Below are 13322 nucleotides of genomic sequence, written 5' to 3'. Positions count from 1 at the left end.
TGTCTGCAAAGTTTGCACTCAATAAGAATAAGAAAAAAAAACATTTTAAGGGAATACTGACTAGCTGAGACATTTGTTAGGTGTAAATGAATAACAATCATTTTATTCCCTGCTACCCCATGGATACTGGATGCAAATCTATTGTGTCATATGCAATGTTGTTCAATATCTCCGTACCTAAATAGATACAGGCTGTCCTCGGGAATCTACACCATGGCTTGTACTAGACAACTGGATCATATTGGACATCAGCTGAAGCAGGACCTATCTTCCTCCAACAGCCACTCTCTAACTTGAGTCAGGGGACATCAATAGGTACCTTCAGGTGATCTTCATCCTGTTCCTAGTGAAAGGGCATTGCTGTCAATTCTTATCTCCAAAGAAATCACAGATGCCCTTTAGGAATCAACGGTAACAGAATAAAATGGCACTCCATTTGGCTTTGCTTTGCAAGTTGATAATATTATTGAGGTAACTGAGGACCTTTTCTGCCAGTGTGGCTTTGTGCCACACAAGTTGGTACAATGAGCATCTAGGGCACTCTGCAAGGAGTGAATTTGAACATACTTATTAATGACTGCAGGCACCATAGCTTTGAAAACCCTTTAGTAACATAAAAAAGTGCATTGTTTCCCGATTTAATAAAAAATACAAGATATATAAAAGCCAGATTAGCAAACCTAGCGATGGCATTTAGTACAGCTCCATCCTTCTGTTTAAATAGTGCCTCTAATTCAAACTGAGAACAGATCTTCACATTCACTGTCATTCACTTCAGCTAAAAAAAAAAGTGTAGCATCTTATTTGCCTGAAACAATTGTGATTGGATTTCACTTTCTGATGGAGTGAAGAGGCAGGTTGGATTAGAAGACACTGCTTTCCGTTTGGTTGTTGGCATTTAAAAAAAAAAAGAAGACATCTTTAAAATCAGGCGCTTGTAGATTGCACCTTTTACCATCTGTTGCCTGTCAATGTGAATTAAAAACTTCCATCTGTCTGACACCCCATTAAAAATTCCTTTAGGCATCAACAGTGTCAGAATGAAATGGCACTCCATCTGGCGTTCCTTTGCAGTGATCTTTGCATGTTGATAATCTTATTGCATTATGGAAATCATCTTTGGTTTTCTCACAAGTTCAAGGCAAGCAGTGCTTTAAAGCAGTTTAGGTGTGAACGCGCGGTTTGGTATACAATTGATGTGCAGTTGCTCTTTAGTTTGTTGCCGTACTCGAGAAATGGAAGCTGCTAAATAATGGTAACAACAATTTGCACTTGTAGCATGCAGATAATAACGTCTGATGGTGCTGCACTTGGACAGATGGGTTGTGAGGCGAAGAGATGGCGAGACCCACCAAGAGGAAGTGAAAGAGTGCAAGGCATACATTAGACAGGCAGTCTGCATCTTTTGTACACGTTTACATTTTCAATCCAGGTTCGGTATTGCTGCTGCCATTCATTTTGAAAAGCCACAGAACATTGCAGATCAATGGATGAATCTGTGTCTAGTCTATCATTCAATCACAAAGTGAATCGAGGCAGTTGGTGACTGCAATCTGTTCTTAACGTTTCCACACACAAGAAGCTTTCTTGATGTCATCCCAGTGCTTGGGCTTTTTACATAAATAGGGTATTTTTTTCTCGCAGCTAACATCTGCTGGGGAGAGTGTCGTCTAGCAGAGAGTCCCTGTCAGCTTGCCTCAACGTCCCGGCTGTTGAGAGAACGATGGGTGTCGGAGGTGTTATGATGATATCAGGGACTTGGAGGCGACTCTCAGCTGAACGGTTGCTGTCGGCACATTCGCCTTGTAAACATAATCTGCAACCTGGAGAGGGAGGAAAAACACCACCAATATAACTGACTCATCGGTACGGATAGCTATGCCAGAATATGGCATCTCACCCCCAAGTAACATAAATCATTAGGAACTGCAGATGCTGGTTTAAACCAAAGATAAGACACAAAATGCTGGAGTAAGTCAGTGGGAGTTATGGCTCAAACACATGTGAATAGGCACAAAAAGCAGGAGTAACTCAGCGGGACAGGACAGGTCATGTTTTGGGTCGAGACCCTTCATCAGATAAAAATCAGTTCCTGTTTCAGGTATGTCAACCATGAAAGATCACTAAACTTTTCCGATGCTGTCGAGAGACATTTTTGAGCCACATTCTAATATATTTACAAAAGATACAGCATGGAAACAGGCCCTTTGGCCCACCCATGCCAAGCATTGATCTCCTGTTCACACTGGTTCGGTTATCCCACTTTTATAGCCGCTCACTAAGGGTGATTTAGAGCCCAAATAACTTTCAAACCTCACTGATACTCAACAGCATTGGAAAAGTTCCTATTCTTAATCAGTTTGTCATGGTTTAGTTTACTTTATTAACGTCACATCTGCCGAGGTACAGCTTTTGTTTCCGTGCTATCCAGTCAAATAAAAGTCTATACATGAATACAATTAAGGCATTCACAGCGGTCAGATAAAAGATGAAGGAACAACATGAAACATGGTCAAAATATCTCAAATAGGAATTGATTTTCATTACTTGGGTATTATTTATTTGTTTTCCCAATGTTGAGATGAACAAAAGACAGGGGACAAGTTGCCTTCAGGATGACAGATTTATTAACTTTGGACTTTAGAGATACAGCCTGGCAACAGGCCCATAGGGTGAATATTTAGCCTGTCTTCTGTCACAGGGGTTTTTTAGTATGGATGATAGACTTTACTTTAGACTTTGGAGATAGAGCGGAAACAGGCCCTTTAGCCCATTGAGTCTGCACTGACCAGCGATCAGTATCCTATGAGCACTATCCTACACACTAGGAAAAATTTACAATTTTACTCAAGCCAATTAACCTATAAACCTGCACATCTTTGGAGTGTGGGAGGAAACCAGAGAACCCGGAGAAAACTCACACTGTCACTGGCATTACTTACAAACTGTACAGACAGCACCAGTAGTCAGGATCAAACCCAGGTGTCTAGGAGGGAGCAGTTCTACTGCTGTGCAGGGCCAGATTTATGTATAAGCTAGACAAGCTTAAGCTTAGGGCCTCGAGATCTAGGGGGGCCTACTCACCTCACCGACCATCCACCCACTTGGACCTCCTACACTTTGCCAGCAGACCCTGGCCACTCCACCGCCCTCCAGCAGCCCGCAGCCATCGCATTACCTGCAGCCTGGACTCAGCACCGGGCCTGAAGTTTCCATGCTGCAGTTTCCACTCCCCTGGGTTTAACTGCACTGGGTCCTAGTGCTAGGCCCCCTAACCCTGGTAGTTTCAGTGGCTGACATCTCCAGAGTTTCAAACGGCGATCCAGTTAAGGTATCGCCCGCTCCGCGATGAATCCAATATGTATTTTAAAACCAACTGTTTAATGACAACATACAGTAGGATCTAAAAGTGTCACACTGTCACTGTCGGGTAGTCATGATTCTCTAGTCGTGGGGATGGGGGATTGGGAGGAGGGGGGCCTCACAAGTGAAATAGCTTAGTGCCTCTCTTCACCTAAATCCGACCCTGCTGCTGTGCCATTGTGCCACTAATGGAACAGATATCTTTTATGGCCCAAATCTTTTACAGATATCTTTGTGGCCCAAAATGATTGGGACTCTAACCCTGTGCTAGGCTGCTCCTTGCTTGTGTGACCCCTGGCATGGTCTCCCACAGGGAGCTTTCTCCCACCACCTTCGCTGCAACTCCGTGCAGTGGGGCCTTTCTCAGCTGCACTCACATAATGGCTCCAACAAGCTCTGAAGCCCTGACTCCAGGCTGTGCCCCCTTAGGCTCACAACCCCACCCCACCCCACCACTCCCACCCCACGAGTGCGATCAAACAATTGAATGCGAGGGTCTTTGGTGTCCACAAACATTCAACACACAAAAAGTGCAAAATAATGAAAATATAGTTTAAATAACAAAAATTCTGAATCCCAATTCCATTATTTGGCTTTGGTAAATATTGCAAAATTGTCTCAAGCGTGTAGGATAGTGTTAGTGTAAGGGGATCAAAGTACGGCACTGTAGATCAGTGTCACTCATGTTAGGAGTCATACTTTGTAGCTCCACCCACTATTTTAACATAAAGCTTCTCTTCCCTTTCTTCCTCAATCTTGAGTCATGTGTTAAGATGAAGTTACCAATGCTGTAATGTTAATAAAGCCTTTGGATCTTAATCGCTGTGCGTGATTGAAGTGAGGTTATCCACTTTGGCGGCAAAAACAAGGGGGCAGATTATTATCTCAATGGGGTTAGGTTAGGTAAGGGGGAGGTGCAGCGAGACCTGGGCATCCTTGTACACCAGTCACTGAAAGTTGGCTTACAGGTACAGCAGGCAGTGAAGAAAGCTAATGGAATGTTGGCCTTCATAACAAGAGGATTTCAGTATAGGAGTAAAGAGGTTATTTTGCAGTTGTATAAGGCTTTGGTGAGACCACATCTGGAGTATTGTCTGGAGTTTTGGTCTCCTAATTTGAGGAAGGACATCCTTGTGATTGAGGCAGTGCAGCGTAGGTTCACGAGATTGATCCATGGGATGGCGGGACTGTCATATGAGGAAAGATTGAAAAGACCAGGCTTGTATTCACTGGAGTTTAGAAGGATGAGGGGGCATCTTTTAGAAACATATAAAATTATAAAAGGACTGGACAAGCTAGAAAAAAAGGAAAAATGTTCCCAATGTTGGGCGAGTCCAGAACCAGGGGCCACAGTTTTAGAATAAAGGGGAGGTAATTTAAGACTGAGGTGAGAAAAAACTTTTTCACCCAGTGAGTTGTGAATTTATGGAATTCCCTGCCACAGAGGGCAGTGGAGGCCAAGTCACTGGATGGATTTAAGAGAGAGTTAGATAGAGCTCTAGGGACTAGTGGAGTCAAGGGATATGGGGAGAAGGCAGGCATGGGTTATTGATAAGGGACGATCAGCCATGATCACAATGAATGGCGGTGCTGGCTCTAAGGGCCGAATGGCCTCCTCCTGCACCTATTTTCTATGTTTCTATGTATTCCAATAGTAGAGCTCAACATGGTGTCAGAAGTGGGATATGAACCACCCCTCCAGAATAAATACAAAATACGGATTTGTATCAATCCCAAAGACCTAAACACAGCCATTAAACGACCTCACTATCCCATGCGCACTGTGGATGAGATTGCAGCTGAGCTGGCTGAGGCAACTGTATTCACAGTGCTAGATGCCAAGAGTTCATTCTGGCAGATTTCGCTGGAACGTAACTCCTCTAAGTTAACTACCTTCAGCACACCGTTCGGGCGATACAGATTTCTTCGCAGGCCTTTTGGCATAAGGTCTGCTAGTGAAGTATTTCAATGAGTTATGGAGCAGTTGTTTGCGGGTTACCCGTGCTCCATTGTAGTGGATGACATCCTTGTTGCTGGACGAACTATCGAAGAACACGATGCTAATCTGACAAAGGTCCTAGATCGCGCCAAGGCCATCAACCTCAAGCTAAACCCTCAAAAATGCATATTCAGGGTAAGTGAGGTGAAATACATAGGTCATGTGTTCACTATGGACAGCCTAATAACTGATCCGGCTAAAACCAGTGCCATCAACAAGCTCCCAGCACCCACAGAGGTGCTCGGTCTGCAAAGATTCCTTAGCATGGTTAACCACTTGAGTACATTTATTCCGGACTTCAGTGAAATATCAGCCCCATTGCGCCAGCTTACACACAAATACACTGCTTGGGCCTGGCACGAGCAACAGCAGAGGGCATTCGACACTCTTAAGCAGCAGATGTCTTGTGCTCCTACTCTCGCTTATTTTGATCCTAAACGACCGGTCACACCGACTTGTGACGCTTCACAACACGGACTTGGCGCAGCATGTCTTCAAAATGACGGTAGCGGCAATAAGCCTGTTGCCTATGCCTCGCGCACTATGACTGACACAGAACAACGCTATGCCCAAATTGAAAAAGCGCTGCTAGCGGTTGTTTTTGCCTGCAAGAAATTTTAACGACTTTATCTTTGGACACATGGTCATGATTGAAACTGACCACCAACCTCTGGTCAGCATCTTTAACAAACCAATTCATGCTTCTCCAGTACGTTTGCAGCGGATGCTGCTGCAACTTCAAAAATATGACATTGTTCTGACCTACAAACGTGGTAAGGCACCCCGAAAGACCTGTGAGGGTCCGTCCTCACTGGATGATGACTTTATCGTAATGACTGTGTCCTTTATTCCCTCGTCCTGTGTGGAGGACCTGGTTTCTCACACTGCTGCTGACAGTACCTTGCGGTCGCTCGCCTCCATCATTAGGCGCAGCTGGCCAGACAAACACTACAATGTACCGCAGCCAGTTCGGCCTTTCTTTGCCCGCGATGAGCTGGTGCTGCAGGATGGCATTATCATAAAAGGCCATAAGGCTGTGATCCCTGCTTCTCTGCACAGCAAGTATTTTAACGCTGTCCATGCAGGGCACCCAGGCGCTGAAGCCACCGTCCTACGAGCCAAAAACATGTTTTACTGGCCTGGTATGGCTGAATACCAGCGAGAATGTGGCATCCTGTGCAGTGTGTAACAGCTTGGCTCATCAACAAAAGCAACCACTTCTCTCACATCCAGCTCCTGCCCTCCCGTGGTCTACAGTGGTAACTGATACATTTGAATGGCATGGCAAGCAGTACCTGGTGCTCGTCGACTCGTATTCCGGATGGTTTGACATCGATTTTCTTAGTAGCCCCACTTCTCGCGGGGTAGTTTTAAAGCTTGCTCGCCATTTTGCAGATCACGGAGCTCCTTGCATACTGTTATCTGATAACGGAAGTCAATTTACCAGCCAACACTTGGCTGCACGCTGAGGTTTTCGCCACATCACCAGCAGCCCTGAATACCTACAGTCGAATGGACTAGCTGAGCGGGCTGTCAGGAGCGCCAAACAACTTATGGAACGATCACACAGTGCTAATTCCGACGTGTACCTGGACCTACTCAACCTACGCAACATCTCCCGTGACCCCATTGTGGGTTCACCCGCTCAACGTTTATTGTCAAGGCCGACCCGAGCCACGGTGCCTGTGGCAGATCGGGCATTGATCCCGCAGGTGGTTCCACCATCGTAAGTCCAGTCCAGGTTACAACAAAAGCGTGACATTCAAAAACAGTAGTATGACAAAACAATGCTGCCACCATTAACCAAGGGGCAGGTGGTTCGTTTGCAAAGTGACAAAGGCCATGACCGTATTGGTGTAATTTCTGGAAATGCCTCTGAGCCACGCTCACATCTGGTCAGTGCTGATGGCGGCACCTACAGGCGTAACAGGCAACATATCCTGCCTATGAATGAGCTGACTCCATCTCCTTATCATCCAGACCATACAAGTGTACTTCCGTCCACGTCCAGCGGTATCGATCCACCTGTATCAGCACAACAACCAACTTCTGGAGCTGCCTCCTCCGCCTGTGCCAAAGTCCCCTGTTTCATCACCGGGAATGTTGTTTCAATTTCCGCCACCAGTCAAGCCACCAACTCTGTTCCCGGTGGCGAAAAACGGAGATGGTTTTTATCGCACACGTGTTGGTCATGTTTGAAGGACCCGGGCTATGTTTGACTTTCTCCAGCTTATTATCAACTGCTATGCATGCCTTATTTAGTCAACGGTTTTAAGAGGGAGGATGTAGATCAGTGTCACTCATGTTACGAGTCATACTTTGTAGCTCCGCCCACTAGTTTAACAGAATTTAAACTTCTCTTCCCTTTCTTCCTCAGTCCTGAGTCATGTGTTAAGATGAAGTTACCAATGCTGTAATGTTAATAAAGTATTTGGATCTTAATCACTGTGCGTGATTGAAGTTATTCCAATAGCAGAGCTCAACAGGCACGGACGCGGTGGGCCAAAGTGCCTGTTTCCGCGCTGTGTCTCGAAATTAAACTAAAAATATATTTGCAAAACTAAAAAAGCACATCCATGCACTGAAAATTAACTAAAATCATTGAAACTAACTTAAATAAAAAATGAAAATATATCTTTCATGCAGGAGGTGATCTCTCTCAGTCACTGATGGAGGTCATCTGTGCTTCGGGCAGGTTTAACCCAGCACTGATGCAGCTGGGAGATGTCCTGGCCTTAAGCTGGTTAGCGTGATGGTCACATCACTCCAGGGACTGTGCAAGCCCCAGTCCAGTAGAGCAACAGAGAAACAGCTACACTGATGTGAGCCAAGGACAAAGACTGGGATAAAGGCAGTGGAAGTGAAGGGTTCTTAGCTCAACAAATCTAGAAGATTCTATTTAGGTGGATCTAAGAAACCGCAAAGAGCAGAAATCATTATTTTGTTTAGTTTCCTGTTTGGTTCAGTTTATTTTATTTTCTCCAAAGATGCTGCCTGATCTGCTTAGATACTTCTGCTTTTTGTGTCTATAAAGGATATGACAATTAGTAAAGATAAAGTCCTGCAAAGCAGGGCTGCCAACTCTCACGCTTTGAGCGTGACACTCACGCATTTCAGCCAATTCTCACGCCGAAGACAGAATTCTCACGCTGTCTTCAGCGGAGCTATAGGATCTTTGCTGCACAGTTAGTCTCTTTGCGCCACATGACAGCGATCTGCACGGATTGGGGAAGCACGTCGGTCCCGGGCAGCGGGTGTCCGCCCTTTTGTGCGCCGTCTGCTAGCGCAGCGCTGCCGGGGCAACCTCGCTCCCTCCTCCCTCCTCCCTCCTCCCTCCTCCCTCCTGCCCTTCAACTCACACGGCAGCGCCAGCGCCGCCAATCCACGCTGCACCGTACCCGCCGGACTCCCCATTGGGCAGCCGGGGCGAAGAGAGGGAGGAGAGAAGGAGGGGAGAAAGAGAGAGAGAAAGTAAAAAAGGGAGGGATGGAGGCAAAGAGAGACAGGGGGAGGGAATGTAGAAAGCGGATGAAGGAAGGGAAGGAGAAAGGGAAGAAAGAGGAAGCGTGAGGAAAAAGGGGGAGGAGGGAGGAAAGAGAGGGAGGGGAGGAAAGAGGGAGGAGGGAGGAAAGAGGGAGGGAGGGGGAGGATGGGGGGGGGTGGAGGAAAGGTATGTGTGTGTCTGTCTCCCTGTGTGTGCCTCCCTGTGTGTGTCTCCCAGTGTGTGTCTCCTTGTGTGTGTGTGTGTGCCTCCCTGTGTGTGCCTCCCTGTGTGTTTCTCCCTGTGTGTGTGCGCGTGTCTCTGTGTGTGTCTCCCTGTGTGTGTGTGTGTGTGTCTGTCTGTCTCCCTGTGTGTGTGTGTGTGTGTGTATGTGTGTGTGTGTGTGTGTGTGTGTGTGTGTGTGTGTGTGTGTGTGTCTGTCCGCCTTTGTGTGTGTCTGTCTGTCTCCCTGTGTGTGTGTGTGTCTGTCTCCGTGTGTGTGTGTGTGTGTGTGTGTGTGTGTGTGTGTGTGTGTGTGTGTGTGTGTGTGTGTGTGTGTGTGTGTGTCTTCCTTTGTGTATGTGTCTCCCTGTGTGTCTGTTGTCACATCCTGGCCTTAGACAGGGCTGCCAACTCTAACGCTTTGAGCGTGAGAGTCACGCATTTCAGCCAATTCTCACGCTGATGACAAAATTCTCACGCTGTCTTCAGTCCCTGCACAGTTTATCTTTTTGCGCCACATCACAACGATCTGTGCAGTCTGGGGAGGCGCGTCAGTTGGCGGCTGTGAGTGACGTCGCATCTCTTCTCTTCTTTCTTGGTTGGATGTGCAGCCGCTGACAACATGAAGCAGCCGGAGATAGAACTAACTAGGTGAATCGGTTGCAAAACATGGGGCGGACTACACGAGGCCAGGACAGGGTTCGGCAACCTACGGCACACGGGCTGAATCCTGCCCGTAACCCGAAAAACGGCGGGTTTTTTTCAATTCGTCTTCGCAGGGTCGGGGCAGTCGAGCCGACCTGAGAATTGCAGCCAGTCCCTGGGACGCGAGCTGATCTGGGAACGGCAGCCAGTCCCTGGGCACGCAGAATGCCAACTTGATCATTATGGACAAATTGGGCCAGCCATGTACATGTTGTATAACTCTGACTCTATGAAGATCTGAATAGAAACATAGAAAATAGGTGCAGGAGCAGGCTATTCGGCCCTTCGAGCCTGCACCGCCATTCAATATGTTCATGGCTGATCATCCAACTCAGTATCCTGTACCTGCCTTCTCTCCATACCCCCTGATCCCTTTAGCCACAAGGGCCACATCTAGCTCCCTCTTAAATATATCCAATGAACTGGCCTCAACTACCTTCTGTGGCAGAGAATTCCAGAGATTCACCACTCTCTGTGTGAAAAATGTTTTCCTCACCTCGGTCCTAAAAGATTTCCCCCTTATCCTTAAACTGTGACACCTTGTTCTGGACTTCCCCTACATCGGGAACAATCTTCTTGCATCTAGCCTGTCCAACCCCTTAAGAAATTTGTAAGTTTCTATAAGATCCCCCCTCAATCTTCTAAATTCTAGCGAGTACAAGCCGAGTCTATCCAGTCTTTCTTCATATGAAAGACCTGACATCCCAGGAATCAGTCTGGTGAACCTTCTCTGTACACCCTCTATGGTAAGAATGACTTTCCTACTCCCTCTATGGCAAAAATGTGCTTAGAATGACCATTTAAGCAAAATTGCCCCCACTTTCCCCATTTTGATTCTTGAGATTAATATCCCTTTGCTCTGTTAACAGCGTTAAAGTACTTATGAGGTAGAGTCAGGAAAGGGAACATGTTATTTCTTTTTAGTTTGCTTTAATTTGTTAAGTAACTTAACTTAATTTGTTAAAGTAACTTAACTGTTATAAAGCAGTAATAAGTGATTTTTGTCCAAACAATTGGAACTTGCATAAAATGTTTGCATTATTAGCAGGACTGCCAACTCTCACGCATTGAGCGTGAGACTCACGCACTTCACAAAATTCTCATGCTCTCACTCTCACACACCCTCCCCCCCCTCGGTCGCTACGCTCCCTCGCAATTTCTAACTCTCAACTCTCACCCAATGTTGGCAGCCCTGTGCAAAATCCAATTAGTGATAGTTCAAAGGTCTCCAATAAGGTACAACATGGGAGGTCAGAACTGGTCTTTAGTTAGTGAGAGGATGGTTCAGTTGCCTGGGAAGAAACTGTCAATGAATCTGGAGGTATGCTTTTTCAAACTTCTGTACCTTGCCTAATGGGAGAGATGAGAAGAGGGTGTGACTGGGGTGAGACTGGTCCTTGATTACACTGGTGGCCCTGCTGAGGCACTTTGTGTTGCCTCGGCAAGGCCACCTGTCTCACCCCTGGTCACTCCCTCTTCTCCCTTCTCCCATCATGCAAGACGTACAAAACTCCCTGCAGGAGTTGGCTATAGACTCTTAAATCAGGAAACTAAAGGGGTGTATGTCAAAAGTATCATGTAATAATCATGGCAGACTTGATATCTGCATCAGCCACACCAAATTAGCACACAACGTTTAAGAGATGGTTTACTCAATGTAATATTAAATGCTGCAGACCCAACAAGGGAACAGGCTGTTTTGGATTGAATATTGTGTATGAAGAAACGGTAGATTTGTTGATCTTAAGTTAAAGAGACTTAAGAGACCAATAATTATAATATGATAGAATTTGATGGGGGTTTTGGAAGTGATTTACCTGAAGCTGATACCATTGTCTTAAATCTCAATAACTCAAATTATATAGACACGAGGCATCAGTTAGCTATGGTGGACTGGAAAAATACAATAAAACGTGTGACAGTACATAAGTAGTAGCTAAGGTTTAAAGAATTTGTGAAGATGTTGCCAGGACTTGAGGAGCTGAGCTATAGAGAGAGGTTAGGCAGGCTAGGACTTTATTCTTTAGAGTGCAGGAGACTGAGGGGTGATTTTATAGAGGTATAAAATACTGAGGGGAATACATAGGGTGAATGCACAGAGGTTTTATATCCAGTGTAGGGGAATCAAAAACCTAGAGGGAATATGTTTAAAGTAAGAGGGGCTAGATTTAATACGAATCTGAAGGGCAACTTTTTCACTCAATGGATGGCGAGTATATGGAACGAGTTGCCAGGGGAGGTAGTTGTGGCAGATACTATAACAGCATTTAACAGGCATTTGAACAGATACTAGGATAGAAAAGGTTTAGAGAGATATGAGCAAATGGGACAAGCTTAGATGGGGCATCTTGTTCAGGATAGCCGAGTTGGGCCGAAGGGCCTGTTTCCATGCTGTATGACTCTAATTAATAGATAGTTTACAAGTAATATGTGTGCTTCACGATAAAATAGTCCAGCCATGATTAGTAAGAGGTTAGATTTAGATCAAAGAAATAGACTTGTTGCATTTCACTCTTCGGTAAGCTTTACTTGCAAAATAAACTGTCCCATTATTTAATGAGGAAAGGAGGAGAGAAAGCAGAGAACTATGCAACCATTAGCCTGAGATCAGTCTTATTCAACATGGTTTATTATGCAAATTGTAACTGCGCACATAACAAGAAAATTGGACGGAGACAAATTAGATTTACGAAAGAAAAATCACATTTGACAAATCTGTTTTCAGATGTTGCAAGTAGCCAAAGATATAAGGGAGAACAATCGGATAAGGTGTCTGGATCATCATTCAGGCATTGCAAAGGGTGATAACATATAGGACTTGGGGTGTGATACTGGCATGGGTGGAGGTGTGGTTAATAGACAAAAAAGCAGAGATTGGAAATAAACTGATCACTTTTGTGTTGGGAAGCTGTGATCAATGGGATATCACAGGGATCAGTGTAGGAACTCTAGATGCCAACAATCTACAGCAATGATGTGGATGAGGGGAGCAACAATAATAAACAAACTCGGGTGGCAGTGTGGGTTGTAAGGAGGATGCAGTGGTTTCTGGAGAAATAAACAGGTTAACTGGAATGGCGAGAAAGGGAAGGCTTTATACAATGACAAATAAAATCTGAGTTTAGCCACTTTCGTAAGAAGAAATATGAAGCGGAAGTTTTTATAAAATGGTGAGAGACGTGGAAAGGATGTTTCCAGTAGTGGGCGAGTCTAGAACCAGAGGGCAACAGCCTCAGAATGAAAGGATTACCTTCAGAAAGGAGAGGAGGAGGAAGTTATTTAGCCAGAGAGTGGTGAATCTGTGGAATTCATTGCCACAGACGTTGGTGGATGCCAAGACATTGGCATTTTTAAAGTGGAGATTGATAGGTTCTTGATCAGTAAGGGTGTCAAAGGTTACAGAATGAAGGCAGGAGAATGGGATTGAAGGGAAAATTGATAAGCCATGATATATGGCAGAGTAGACTCTCTGGGCCGTATGGCTTAATTCTGCTTGTATGCCTTATGGAATATTCACGTTCAGAGGGATCTGGATGTACATGAATCAGTGAA

The 13322-nt window shown here is 45.4% G+C and overlaps 1 long non-coding RNA gene across 1 annotated transcript in view; it reads right to left on the bottom strand.

Moving 5' to 3' along the window:
- Window positions 1-905: 905 nt before the first annotated feature.
- Window positions 906-13322, bottom strand: part of LOC116982557 — a 36686-nt gene continuing 24269 nt past the window's right edge. The window contains exon 4 of the long non-coding RNA XR_004414492.1: window positions 906-1823. This is a non-coding gene — a long non-coding RNA (uncharacterized LOC116982557). The remainder of the gene's footprint in view (window positions 1824-13322) is intronic.

This window comes from Amblyraja radiata, chromosome 17 (genome assembly GCF_010909765.2).
Source record: "Amblyraja radiata isolate CabotCenter1 chromosome 17, sAmbRad1.1.pri, whole genome shotgun sequence".
NCBI classification, from domain to species: Eukaryota; Metazoa; Chordata; class Chondrichthyes; order Rajiformes; family Rajidae; genus Amblyraja; species Amblyraja radiata.
The sequence above is the reverse complement of the archived record's forward strand: the minus strand, read 5'-3'. Positions and strand labels throughout refer to the sequence as shown.